Source organism: Narcine bancroftii, chromosome 7 (assembly GCF_036971445.1).
Source record: "Narcine bancroftii isolate sNarBan1 chromosome 7, sNarBan1.hap1, whole genome shotgun sequence".
NCBI classification, from domain to species: Eukaryota; Metazoa; Chordata; class Chondrichthyes; order Torpediniformes; family Narcinidae; genus Narcine; species Narcine bancroftii.
Window position 1 is genome coordinate 69,611,939 of NC_091475.1, and position 13,514 is coordinate 69,625,452.

Here is a 13,514-nt window from a genome sequence, read left to right on the forward strand (position 1 = left end):
ACCCTTAAAACTTCTTCCCTTCACTTTGTAGACATGACCTGACTTTGACTCATAAGACACATTTTCCAATCCTGGCAACATCCTGGTGAATCTCCTCTGTGCCCTCTCCATAGCTTCCACATCCTTCCTGTAATAAGGTGACCAGAACCAAATGCAAAACTCTAAGTGTGGTCTCACCAGAGATTTATAGAGCTGCAACATCACCTCACATCTCCTGAATCCAATCCCCTGACTAATGAAGCCCAGTGTACCACAGGCCTTCTTAACTATCCTTTCAACTTGTGTGGCATTCTTGAGAGATCTATGGATTTGGACCCCACTGTGCCTCTGTTTTTTCACACTATGAAGTATCCTACCATTAGCTATGTACTCTATCTTCAAGTTTGACCTTCAAATATACATCACTTCAGACTTAACTGGATTGAATTCTTTCTGCATTCCATTTTTCCACCCAACTCTGGATCCTGTCTATGTCCTGTTGTAACATACAACATTCTTCAACCCTCTCCCTGACTCATCTAACCTTCATATCATCCACAAACTAACAGGTCCATCTATCTGCATCTTCGTCCAGTTATATATAAAAATCACAAAGAGCTGCGGTCCCAGAACAGATCGCTGTAGAACTCCATTAGTCACCGACCTCCAGGTAGAATACTTCCTATCCTACTACTCCCTGCTTTCTACAGGCAAGCCAATTCCAAATCCACTCAGCCAAGGTTCCACGGAACCCATGCCTCATGAGAGACCTTTACAGATTCCTTACTAAAATCTATGTACACCACATTTTCCTTCTTGTCTTCATCAATTTCTTTTGAAACCTCCTCAATAATTTCAATTGATCTCATGAGGCATGACTTTCCCCTCACAAAGCTATGTTGACTATCCCCAAGAAGACTGTACTTCTCTAAATGTTCATAAATTCTGTCCTTAAAAATCATCTCCAATAGTCTGCCCACCACTGATGTAAGACTCACTGGTCTATAATTCAACCTTCATTTCATCCACTGACCCATCTATCTGTATCCTCATTTTCCTGTTACCTTTTTTAAAATAAGGGGACCACATTGGCATTTTCCAATCCTCCGGCAGCTCCAAAGATCATGGACAGATCCACACCAATCTCTTCCCTCCCTTCCCAGAACAACATGGGTATATCTCATCCGGTCCCAGGGACTTGTCAATTGTAATGTTCTGAAGAAGATCCAGCACTTCCTTTCTTAATCTCAACATGGTTCAGCACATAAGCTTGTTCTATTCTGACCTCACCTTGAATACTGCTTTTGAATACTGAATTTTGTGTTAATTTAGGACCTCTCCAACCTCCTCCCTGTTCTTCACATATGCATACAATGCTTTGAGGTTTTCCTTAACCCTACTTGCCAGGGCCTTCTTATGCCCCCTTCTAGTTAATTTCTTAAGTTATTTCCTGGCTGCCATACAATTCTCATAAGCTCTTCTGTTTTTTGCTTTCTAAATTTATTTTATGGTTTCTTCTTCCTCTGTTCCTTTTCCCTACCATCTTTTCCCTGCCTCAGTGGGACAAACCTATGCAGAACCCCATGCAAGTGGTCCCTAAACATCCTCCACATTACTTCTGTGCTTTCTCCCGTGAATACTGTTCCCATTTTACTCTCCCTAGTTCCTGCCTCATCCCTTTATAATTAGCTCTTCTCCAATTAAACATTTTCCCATTTTGTCTGCTTTTATCCTTGTTCGTAGCTATGCTAAAGCTCAGGGAGTTAGGGTCACTCTCACCAAAATGTTCCTCCATTAGGTCATTACCCAGTACTGGATTCATATGGCCTCTCCTCTAGTTGGCTGGTCCACATACTGTTCATAAATCCTTCTCGGACACATCTGACAAATTCTGCCCCATCTATCCCTGTGGCATTAAGGAGTAGCCAGTCAATATTAGGGAAGTTGAATTCTCCCATAAGAACAACTCTGGAATTCCTGCACCATTTCCAAAATATGCCTGCTTATCTGTTCTTCAGTGTCTCCAGGGCTATTTTGGGGCCTATGGATGACTCCCAGCACAGTGATAGCTCCCTTCCTATTTTTGACCCATCCACACTGACTCAGCAGAAGCTCCCTCCACATCGTTCTTCCTTTCTGCAGCTGTGATATTATTCTTGACCAGTAATGCACTCCCCACCCACCCCTTTTTATCTCCCACCCTATCCCTTTTAAAACATCTAAATCCCAGTACCTGCATCAGCCAATTCTGACTTTGCATCAGCCAAGTCTCAGTATCGTAACTCGACATACTGATTCATTCGCTTAGTTTATCCCCTTTATTCCTAATACTATTTGCATTTTAAGCCCTCCAACTGATGACATCTCTCCTGCTTGTCGTTCCTCACAAACTCATTGCCTTACCCTTTCCGTCTTCTGCCCTATTCTCTTCCCTCGCATTATGGTTCGCATCCCCCTGCCAAACTGGTATGGTCACGTTTGCATTTTGGGTGTGACTGTCCCCTTTTTGCTGTTGTCTGTCACTTTTTCTGCCTTCTGAATGATCTGGAGTTCATCCAGCTCCAGGTCCCGAACTTAATTCATCAATTAATCAACCTCGGTCTGTAAGGAACTGCAGCAGGATGCACCTGTTGGGGTATTGTCATCAAAGACCATTATGTTCTCCCAGATTGCCCACATCCTGCAATCAAAGCATTCCATTGCCCAAGTTGCCATCCCATTTACTGTAGTAATAATTTCATTAATTTAGACAATATTATTTTGTAATATATAATTATAATAATATTTCCGTCTAAAGAGCATGATTGGCTTTGTAACATTTTTATTTTTCACTTCAAGTGGCTTTGTTGTCTAATAAACAGCAAGAGAAATTTATAAAAAATAGCCAATGAAAGTAGGGATTCAATTACATGATAGTTACTGGTATTTAAAGAAGAAGAAATCAACAAGAGGCTGTTATTTTGCCATATACAGCCAATTCCACATTATTTCCCTGACCAGGGATTAAAAAAAAGAATCCAAAGTAGTCGAGAAGACAAAGATTCTTCACTTTCAGGGAATGCAGCAAAACCTATTGTTAAGATGAAACTTAATGCAAACATAAACAATTCCATTCCAACATTTTGTAGTTACTTTGTGGATGAAGTGGAGTTGGGACAATCCTTGTTTGGAGCTTAGATGAAGCTTTGGGCCTTCAGCACTGCTGGAGATTGCCCACACCATGCAACCACATTCCTGTTTTAAGAAAAATATCTTTGCACTTCCATGAGGCTTGGCCTTGTGCTGTATAATTTTAAAAGCCAGGCACCCTCCTCCCATCTTCCTGGCTAATCATTTGCCTTATTCAACCTGCCATGGTTGGATGAGCTGGCTGCTTGTCTGTCCCGCCATGCTCCTTGGAGATGAAATGAAGCCTGGCGCCTTTAACAATCCAGTACTGTCTTAGTGATGTAATCAGTTACAATATCAATTCCAGTGCAAATAAAATCAGGTCAGATTCTATTTATTGTTATAAAACAGAAATGCAAAATATTACACGAAATTGCCTTTATTTTGCCATAAAGCAGACAAAAAAAATCCCCATTAGCGTTGCCTGGTGCCCCTTATAGTCAGAAAAAGAGAATGAAGAGAGGCCCCTCGGAGTCCTGGAGTGTCTGTCGATCCACCTCCTGCACTCCCGTGGAGACTGCAGCCGCAAAAGATTCCAGTTCAGTCCAAGCCGCCTGCAACCCGATCCCAGATCGAAATCCCCAATATGAGGAGGAAGCCTTCAGCGTCCAGGGCCCTTCGGGACCCCTCCTTGCCTTCAACACCCTCGAATCTCGTTACCAATTTATTCAAGAAATAGCCTCCGAGCGACAATTTAATTGTTTAAAGTAAGTCGACAGAAACGTCTTTTATTGGAACATTTGGACTGCTGTGTGGTAAAATTGAATTGTATTGGAAGCAGCAGCACCCTGTCTGGTGTGAGTCTCCAGCAGTCCACTGCCTGTGTGAGTCCTCTAGCCGCAGAGCCCCTTACCGGATTGTCACTCCCTTTGGAGCTGTCTCCTCTGCTTCTACTTCTCAATGGGAGGGGGGGTTGAGTTGCTGTTCCCCTGGAGACTGCAATCCCTTGTGGCCACTGCCGGTCACAGGTGCCGCCATCTTGGGCCCAGACCCCACATCTTCAGGACAAAATAAAACACCATTAGTTCCTTTAACAGGCTGTTTAAAACCTGTACAGAGCCATTGGTGGTTGGGGCCTTCAGGAGAGCGCTGCGTCTCCATTCCCCACTCTCCCCAGGTCCGCACCGGAGGCAGCACCACTTTGTTCTTTCGAAGTACTATTAGTGAGAGAACCTGACGTAAAATAGACTTTCAATTCATTGAGAAATTTGTAGATATTTAAAGGAATAGTACAGAATTTCTGTTGCTTGTGTTATTAACTGCAAACTGTGGTGGTTCCTGAAAAGCTGTGGAAAAATTGAATTGAGTGCTTCATACAGTGGAAATATCATTAAAATTCTTTGAGTCTTTGCAACTTCTACTTTAATGCAACAAAATGCACTGAGAATACAGCAATAAACCGTATATTTAAAAAAATTGAGCAGATGTCTGAAAGCTGGTCCAATAGGTAGTTTTTAAAAGAGGAAAGAAAGATTGAATGATGGAGGTTTGGATAGTTATTTAGTGTTGTTATATATTTAGCCTATGAATTATTTTATGATTATTTAACATTCCTGAATGGAAAAAAAAACAATTTTTTTTCAAGGTAATTAAAACTGGTAATATAAGGAAGTTGGTTCCTTAACCCCACTTTTTGCCTGTTCACTCTAACCCTTGATGGCACGATGATGTGTGTCTCTGGGCTTGATTGTGTTCAGGAATGGCTTGTATAGTTCCCTGGGACAGTCTCAGGGAAACTCTTCCTCAACTTCTAAATAGAGTAATCCTGTATTCTCAAACAATGCTATCTCTTTCCAGATTCTCTCATGAGGGTAAATATCCTCTTAACATCTACCCTGTCAGACTTGCTCTGTACTTCTCAGATCAACTCAGATCTGAACTCCATTGAATAAAGGTCCAACCAGTTCCACTTTTCCTCATGAGACCATCCTTCCATCCCAGGAATCAGCCTAATGAATCTTCTATGAACTGCTTCTAATGTTAATATCTATCCTTTACCAAGGAGAGCAAAAGTGAACATAGTACGTTTAGAGGTGTGTACAGTTGTTGCAAGACATCCTGATTTATATTCTCCCTTCCACTGTAAATAGTTACCATCCTAACAACTACTGTATCTCACTGCTTGCTTTGTGTGTTTCATTTGAAGGACACTTAACTCCATGTGTACTTTAATCTTTCTCCATTTAATCAATATTATACTTCACTCTTCTTAGTAAAATTGATAACTTTGCTTACTTTTTGTGCACTCACTTAACTGATCTTTTTGCAGACTTGGTGTAAGAGCCAAAGGCTCGTTTCTTACCTGTTGTTCGGCCTCGGGTTTTGGCGGCGTCTGGGGGCCTCTTCCGTTGGTCCCATGCATGAGGGCTGGTTCCGCTTATGGAGCGTAAACGTGGTGGCGCAAGCACGGTTGGCTCGGTAGCAGCTTCAGCTAGGGGCCAGCGTGTCTGTGGAACGCGCAGGGTGGGGTGGGTTGGATGTAAGAAAGGAGGCTCATTAGCTTGCGTGCTCAGTTGGTGAACCAAGGAGGGTGAGCTAATTGTTGATAATTTCTGTCGACCATTACGTTAGGATAGACATTGCATGTTATGTTACATTGAACATTCCATGTTATTTCACTGGATTGTTACTTTCTTCTACAGTAGTTTTGCTATCGATATTGAATGTTACCACAGACATTGGCCCTTTTGTGCTTATTAATAAAGACTGAGAAAATTAATTTGATTTATTCAAGAAATGCATTTCAAACGCCTCACTTAGCCTCCAAGTGACTATTTTATTATTTGAAGTCACAACACTTGGGGGATTCTCCTAACAGCATACCCTCTAACCAATTTTGTATCATCAGTGTTTAGAAAAATGCACATGACCCAACAGACCCGATGGGCCAAGTGGCCTGTTCTGTTCCTTTATCTTGGGATCTCTTGGATCTTCATCTCCATTGTTAATGTCGACTGTAAAGTTCTGAGCTCCGAGCACAAGATCTTGAGGGATCCACCAGTTGTAGCTTTCAGTCATGAAACCAATCCAATGATTCTGACTCTGTCCAATTGCTCATTCATGTTAATACACCAGAGCTTTGAGCTCATCCACGGGGCAGTCAACACTTTTGGGCAACTTGCCAAGTTGTGCACTGCTGGAGAGTACAGGAGCAGGAGATTATGTTACAACTTGGCATGATTTTGGGTTGGCCAGAACGGGAGTATTGTTTGTGGATCAGTTGCCACACTATGAGAAAGATGTGATTGCTCTGAAGCGGGTGCAGTGGAGATTTACCAGGGTATTGCATGGGATGTATAGAGTGATGGGACATGCTGGGTTTGTTTTCCTTGCAGTGGATGAGGCTGCGAGGGTGTGGTGAATGGCTGCCAAGCTACCTGTCTCCCCTCTGGCGAGCCTTGCTGCACTAACATTGGCTGTGCATTATCTCTAATGTTAAGGACACTCCCCTTGTTTATAGCTATATATGCATCTATTCTCTTTCATTATTGTACCATGAGTTTCTGCTAATAAAAGCCATGATTATTGTTTGACCACATCGTCTTTGTCTACTTCATCAACTGGCACTTCAGAGGGGGCCTGATAGAGATGTATCTAGGGCATAGATAGGGAAGGTAATGAGAGATTTTCTTCCAAATAGTGATGTTCAGGGCAAAGATTTAAGGTGAAGAGTAAAAGGGCTCAAAAAGATTTGAAGGAAAAAAAACTATTTCATACAGATCCTGATGGTGAAGGCAGGTACTCTTAAAATATTTTGAAAAGTATCTAGACAAGCACATGTGTTGCCAAGGCTACAAATTGCTAGTAAAGGGCATTAATAAAGAAGGGTAGTTGAGTGTCGGAGTGGATCATAGATCCTGTTTCTGTGCTCTGCCATTCTCTGACTCCAGGATTTATAAAAGTGGTTCCAGGGCTAAGGAAAGATTAGGTTGAAGGAGTTGAGATTTTTCTCCTTGGGGCAGGTTCTCTAGAGATGTCTGGTAGGGTAGATGGAGACAGAGGTACACCAAAGAAGAGGTACAAGGACTGCCTAAAGAAATCTCTTGGTGCCTGCCACATTGACCACCGCCGGTGGGCTGATATCGCCTCAAACCATGCATCTTGGCACCTCACAGTTCGGCGGGCAGCAACCTCCTTTGAAGAAGACCGCAGAGCCCACCTCACTGACAAAAGACAAAGGAGGAAAAACCTAACACCCAACCCCAACCAACCAATTTTCCCTTGCATCCGCTGCAACCGTGTCTGCCTGTCCCGCATCGGACTTGTCAGCCACCAACGAGCCTGCAGCTGACGTGGACATTACCCCTCCATAAATCTTTGTCCGCGAAGCCAAGCCAAAGATAGTGCAAGTGACATTCCAGCAGAGTACAAGGGTGGTTGATTTGACTATTTAGAAAATTCTTAAATGGTTGTCTTGGTGTTACCCCTGTTATATTATTTGGAGGATTATCCATACTATACTGAATAAAGTGTCATTTGGGTGTCTCTCTCAGCATTGGCCTGTGATAATTCATGACAATATTAACCATGTGTCAAGCCACAAAAAAGGCTTGTGATAAACACTGTACTCCAGGGTACTCCCACTCATTAAGTGCGTCATCAAGTGACTAATGGATGGATAGGATTCCCACTGGCTCAATCTATTACACAGCTCAATGTTTCAATGTTCCTTTTAGTGTCTGGTGATGGGATACATCAAAGCACACCTTCCAGAGACACTGGGCATCTTTCAATTTGCCTATAGATGGAAACGTTCCACTGATGATGGTATAGCCTTGTCCTTCCATCCATCCTAACCCACCTGGTGATCAGTGCCTCATATGTTAGGCTGCTGTTCATAGGCTTCAGCTTGGTGTTTAATGCAATCATTCCCCAGAGTCTGGTGGAGAACCTGTCCTCACTGGGATTCTCGGTAACTGGATTCTGGACTTCCTAACAGAAAGACCACAGTCTGTCTGGGTCAGTAGTACCGCCATGCTGAGACTGAAGCACTGCAGGGCTGTGTACTCAGGCTGCACCTGTTCAAACTACTGATCCACCACTGCATCGCCAAATCCAGCTTCAACATAGTCATCAAGTTTGCAGATGACACAACATTCATCAGCCTCCTCAGCAACAACAATGGGTCACACTACGGGGAAGGCGTGGAAAATCTCGTGAAATGGTTCGAGAGTACCAACCTGAGTCACAGCGCGGACAAGGTAAAGGAGATAACTGTGGACTTCAGGAGGACCAGAGACGACCACCCTCCACTACAGATTAATAGCTTGGTACTGGAGAGAGTGGAGAGCACCAAGCTATTCAGAGTCCACTTAGGGTGGCACAGTTGGCCTAGTGGTTAGCGCAATGCCTTCACAGCGCCAGCTATTGGGACTGGGCTGGGGTTCAAGGCTCGTGCTGTCTGAAACGAGTTTGCACGTTCTCCCTGTGTCTGTGTGGGTTTTCTCTGGGAGCTCCGGTTTCCTCCCATGTTTCAAAATGTACCAGGGGTGTAGGTTAATGAGGTGTAAATTGGGTGGGACAGACTTGGGCCGAAATGGCCTGTTACAATGCTGTATGTCTCAATTAAAATTAAATTAAAGGAATGAGCTATCCTGGACACACAGTATCTCTGGTTGCAAGATGTGAAAGAAAAAGACGTTAGGGTACTTTAACAGGCTTTGAAAATTCTGATCAGCATCAGCAGCGAGCAGTATGACTCTGCGAAGCAGTGGTTTGTCTCTGCTCCCTGCTCTTCCTGGTCTGTATCACCAGCAGTGGTGCCATTACAGTAGTTCTGGCAGTGCCATCATTGTTATTGCACTCCCCCCCCCTCATTTGCTATTTCACTCCCCACCACCATTTGCACTTCATGTGGTAGCCTCCTTTCAATGCAAGGAGATCTTGTGGTGTAAATAGGACTCTGCTGGTCATCCTAAGGTGGAAGTGTTTGGGGAAAGTCCTCATTGCCAACACCAGCTCACACTCTGGGTGGTGGAACAAAGAAAGCTCAGAAAGGTGTAGATAATCAAGCTAAGGTAGATTGTCGCTGCCAACCAATGCCCTGACTTTCTGCAGTAAATCAAAATGGAGAGCTGCTGTGGCTTGAAATCTGAAACATAAATGCCAAGTGACCCAGATTTGAATCGGAAGATTTCTGTAAAGAGCACGTATGAGACCTTTGAGGGATTTCCCTGGCTGGTTTATTCCCACTTTGGTTTATTCCCACTCTCTATGCCTCACCCCATGTATGCCTCTTGTAACCTTGTTCACCTCCATCAAGTCTCCTCTCATCTTTCTATGCTCCAAAGAGAAAAGTTACAGCTCTGCTAACCTTGCCTCATAAGGTTTATTTCCCAATCCGGGCAACGTTCTGATCAGTCTCCTCTGCACCCGCTCCATGGCTTCTAATAATGAGGTGACCAGAACTGAACACAATACTCCAAGAGTGGGCTCACCAGAGATTTGTAGATTTGTAACATGACCTCTCTACTCCTTACTTACTTATCAGTAAGTCCCCTTATTAATGGAGCCCAGCATCCCTCAGGCCTTCTTAACTATCCTATCAACTATCCTAAAGCCAGACAAATCACCTGGTCTTGATGATATACATCCAAGGGTTCTGAAGGAAATGGCAGAAGTTATAGTTGATGCATTGGTGGTCATATACCAAAATTTCTTGGATTCTGAGCAGGTCCCGGCAGACTGGAAGACAACAAATGTCATCCCACTTTTTAAGAATGGATGTAGGCAGAAGACTGGAAATTATTGGCCAATTAGCTTGACGTCTGTAGTTGGAAAAATGCTTGAAGCCGTCATTAAAGATGAAATAGTGAAACTTTTGGAACATAAGGGTTCAATCAGGCAGACGCAGCATGATTTTAGAAAGGGAAAATCTTGTTTGACAAACTTGTTAGGATTTTTTGAGGATATAATGGGTGCGTTGGATAGAGGGGAACAGGTTTTTTTTTTTTTTTTTAAATTTTTTTATTTTTCACACCATAAATCACATTAGCCATGATATACACTATTTCTTTTCACACATATACAGTGACTTTTTCTCCCCCCCCCCCCCTTTCCTCCCAAACCATCCCCCCACCCCCCCCTCTCATCCATTTTAGGTATACAATCTAGGTTGCATTAAGCCAGTCAGACAATGTTGTCATTCAACAAAATTACACCAGAAATTCTACTGAGTCCATTCTTTTCTTTCCTTCTCCTTCCATCAACTTAGGTAATGTTTGTCCCCGGTAGGTTTTCGCTATTGTATTTAATGTAAGGCTCCTATACTTGTTCGAATATTTCAATATTATTTCTTAACCAATATGTTATTTTTTCTAATGGAATACATTTATTCATTTAAATTTGGTAGTTTCTTCCTTTTAATTTGGTTATGTGTTCCATTAATATTTAAAGACATATAGTTCAGCGTAGCCCTTTTATATTTTGTTTATCTTCTCTTTCCGTTTTTCCATCATTACCTTTCCTCCTTTTCCATTTCTGTTTTCTTATTTTCAACTCTTTATAAGACAACATTCCTACAACATCTAACATTTTCCTTATTCTCCTATTTCTATCTTATTTATCCCCAATCTCCCCTTCACCTCCTGAGTTGTCCTTTATCCCTTGTCGGACAACCACATCTCCCCTCTCCATTTGGATTTGCGAATCCACTCGCAAGCGTCAACTGATTTTGCAGTGACCGCTATTTCCCCCCACCCCGCCTCCCCCAGAAAAGATTTCACTTTTCATATGTCACAAAGGTCCCTCTTTTAATTCCCTCCTTATTCTCTCTATTCCATTACCTTCCCTTATTAATTCTTGTCTATACTATCTATATTTTCCTCTAAGTACAGATACATTCATGTATGCTCATTGTCTCTGTTCACTCTTATACCTCTTTACCTGCATACATATCAATCGTGATCATTTTTACTCTCATTACCCGTCTTCATCCCTCAGTCTATTTTTGTCTTTACCCACATACATATCAGTCGTGATCATTTTAACTCTCATTACCCGTCTTCCTCCCTCAGTCTATTTTTGTAATTGTTCTGCAAATTTTCGTGCTTCTTCTGGATCCGAGAATAGTCTGTTTTGTTGTCCTGGAATAAATATTTTCAATACCGCTGGATGCTTTAGTATAAATTTATACCCTTTCTTCCATAAAATCGCCTTTGCTGTATTGAACTCTTTTCTCTTCTTTAGGAGTTCAAAACTTATATCTGGATAAATGAAGATTTTTTGCCCTTTATACTCCAGTGGTTTGTTGCCCTCTCTTACTTTTTCCATTGTCTTCTCCAGTACCTTTTCTCTTGTAGTATATCTTAGGAATTTTACTACAATAGATCTTGGTTTTTGTTGTGGTTGTGGTTTAGAGGCCAATACTCTATGTGCCCTTTCTATTTCCATTTCATGCTGTAGTTCTGGACATCCTAGGGTCTTAGGGATCCACTCTTTTATAAACTCCCTCATATTCTTGCCTTCTTCATCTTCCTTAAGGCCCACTATCTTTATGTTATTTCTTCTGTTATGGTTTTCCATTGTATCTATTTTTTGAGCTAGTAGTTCTTGTGTCTCTTTAGTTTTTTTATTAGATTTCTCCAATTTCTTTTTTAAGTCTTCTACCTCCATTTCTGCTGCTACTGCCCGCTCTTCCATCTTGTCCATTTTTTTTCCCATTTCTGTTAAGGTCATCTCCATTTTAATTATTTTCTCCTCTGTGTTGTTTATTCTTTTTCTTAAATCCTTAAATTCCTGTGTTTGCCATTCTTTAAATGACTCCATGTATCCTTTAATAAGAGCAAGTATATCCTTTACCTTGCCTATCTTTTCTTCTTCTATTTCACCATACTCTTCCTCTTCTTCTTCCTCTGGGTTGACCATCTGTTGTTTCTTTGTTGCCCTTTCCTCCTCTTCTATCTTGTTTCTATTGTCTTCTGTGGTCTCTTCTTGCTGCAGGTGTTCTGCAGCTGTCGTTGCCGGCTGTGGAGATCGACTCCCCAGCTGGTCCCCCCTCCCGTCGGTGTGTATTTTTTCATGCGCGGTTGCGCACTTTTACTCGGCTCTGCGAGCCATTGTTGTAGTTCTATTTCTACCAACCTGAGGAAGCGGGCTTCTCTCTCCACAGCGGGCCTCTTCGGACAGGTAAGGCCTTCTCTTTCTTCCTCCGTTGTCTTCTCTTCCTCTCTTCTTACCGTTGATTTTGATTTTTCTTTTTTGTCACCATCTTCTTTCCACCTTTATACTCACTTTTCTGTAACTTTTATTTCTGTGCCTTTGTGTTTTCTCTTGTTTTTCCCGACTTTTCTGGAGAGGGCTGGAGTTCACCGTCCGGCCACTACTCCATCGCGTGACTGAGGGGAACAGGTTGATGTTGTATATTTGGATTTCCAGAAAGCGTTTGATAAGGTGCCACACAAGAGACTTATCAGTAAGCTACAGCAAAGTGGAGTCCAGGGAAGTATATTGGCCTGGATTGAAAATTGGTTGTCTGACAGGAAGCAGAGAGTCAGGATAAATGGGAGTTTTTCAGGTTGGCAGAGAGTGGTAAGTGGGGTGCCGCAGGGGTCGGTGTTTAGGCCCACAACTGTTCATCATTTACATTGATGACTTGGAGGAGGGGACAAAATGTGGTGTAGCCAAGTTTGCGGATGACTCCAAATTGAGTGGAAGAGCAAATTGTAATGTGGATGTGGAGAGTCTGCAGAGGGTTATAGTTAAGCTGGATGAGTGGGCAAAGGTCTGGCAGATGGAGTACAATGTTAGTAAGTGTGAAGTTATCCACTTTGGCAAGAAAAATAAAAGAGCTGAATATTATTTAAAGGGTGAAAAACTACAGCATGCTGTTGTGCAGAGGGACTTGGGAGTGTTTGTGCATGAATCACAAAAAGTTAGGTTGCAGGTGCAGCAGGTTATTAAGAAGGCAAATGGAATGTTGGCCTTCATCGCTAGAGGAATTGAATTCAGGAGTAGAGAGGTAATGTTGCAACTGTACAAGGTACTGGTGAGACCGCACCTGGAGTACTGTGTCTAGTTCTGGTCTCCATATTTGAGGAAGGATATACTGGCTTTGGAGACGGTCCAGAGGAGGTTTACTAGGTTAATCCCTGGGATGAAGGGGTTGACTTATGATGAAAGATTAAATCATCTAGGATTGTATTCGCTCGAGTTCAGAAGAATGAGAGGAGATCTTATAGAAACATATAGGATTATGAAGGGTATGGATAGGATAGATGTAGGAAGGTTTTTTGAGCTGGCCGGAGAAACTAAAACCAGAGGACTCAGTCTCAAGATTCGAGGGAGTAGATTTAGGACAGAGATGATGAAAAATAGTTTTTCCCAGCAAGTAGTGAATGTTTGGAATTCTCTAACCAGGGAAGTGGTTG

The 13,514-nt window shown here is 42.4% G+C and overlaps 1 protein-coding gene across 1 annotated transcript in view; it reads left to right on the top strand.

The window, feature by feature from the left end:
* Positions 1-13,514, top strand: part of slain1a (SLAIN motif family, member 1a) — a 127,113-nt gene that overhangs the window by 1,608 nt on the left and 111,991 nt on the right. The gene's annotated exons all lie outside the window — the stretch shown is intronic.